Raw genomic sequence first — 1,057 nt, 5'->3', positions numbered from 1 at the left:
GTTTTATGAGAATACAGCATAGAAAATCTGCTTAGAACTACAGAAGATATTGGATGGGATAAAACAGCACAATGTAATTTCGATTAATATAAACATCGCATTCATTATAAGTTCAGTCGGCCATTAAAAAAAAAAAAACAATTCTAGTGCTGGACCCATAGTATCAGAATTTTGGATAGTCATCATGGAAACATTTGTTGGTCATGTGACAAGGGCTTGGAAACTTGACATAGCAGGCAGCCAAATGACAGAACTCGGATCCAATGGAAATCTCAATTGTCAGATTAGAAGCATTCTAGCCTAGTGGGTGGCCCTGTCCTTCCCCCTCAGGAGGAGCCGGTGTCGCCACGTGCCCCCCTACTAGCCTCGCCCTTGAGTACCGCCACCTCCTGCAGTGAGTAAGCACCTGCGGAACTGTCTTTATCAGTTGCATGTTTTCATACGAAATGAACTTTACACACAACCTTATCAAAGCTGAATATTTCATCACTTTGTGTTTGTGTACATTTAATGTAGTCGTGATTTTGGTGGTCATGTAGCTACACTTGAAACGGTTGTGATTCTAGTTCTTCAAGTAAATTGTAGCACACCAGTCAACTTTAATCAAATAATAAAATTATGCAATTTCCCACAAAATAGGAACTGTGGAACTGTGGAAATCCACCAGCCAGAGCTGGTGAGCAAAAAGGTTGATGTCACGTCAAGCCCTGAATAATGGAATTACACATTTTAATTGATACATTACCAAGACATGCTTATAAATGTATCCAGGACACATACGATGATCATGTCAAGCAACTGCTGAATTAGAGTACCAGTAGCTTTTCTGGTCCAATTCAGGCACTGTTGGAGCTCCCTAACGTTTCACTTCTTGGGCATTAGTACAGTCGTCCAAATGTTGTCCTAGTTACGACATTCCACTGAGTCCTTGAAGACGGCACCATGGGGAGACGAAACTGAGTTCCATCCATATGCTCAATACAGCCATGTAGGCTCCTGGCCATGGAGCAAGTATCACATTGCCAGCCACATCGGTTATCCGTTTGGAGGCTTGAAC

The sequence above is a fragment of the Etheostoma spectabile genome, chromosome 19, assembly GCF_008692095.1.
Source record: "Etheostoma spectabile isolate EspeVRDwgs_2016 chromosome 19, UIUC_Espe_1.0, whole genome shotgun sequence".
NCBI lineage: Eukaryota > Metazoa > Chordata > Actinopteri > Perciformes > Percidae > Etheostoma > Etheostoma spectabile.
The sequence above is the reverse complement of the archived record's forward strand: the minus strand, read 5'-3'. Positions refer to the sequence as shown.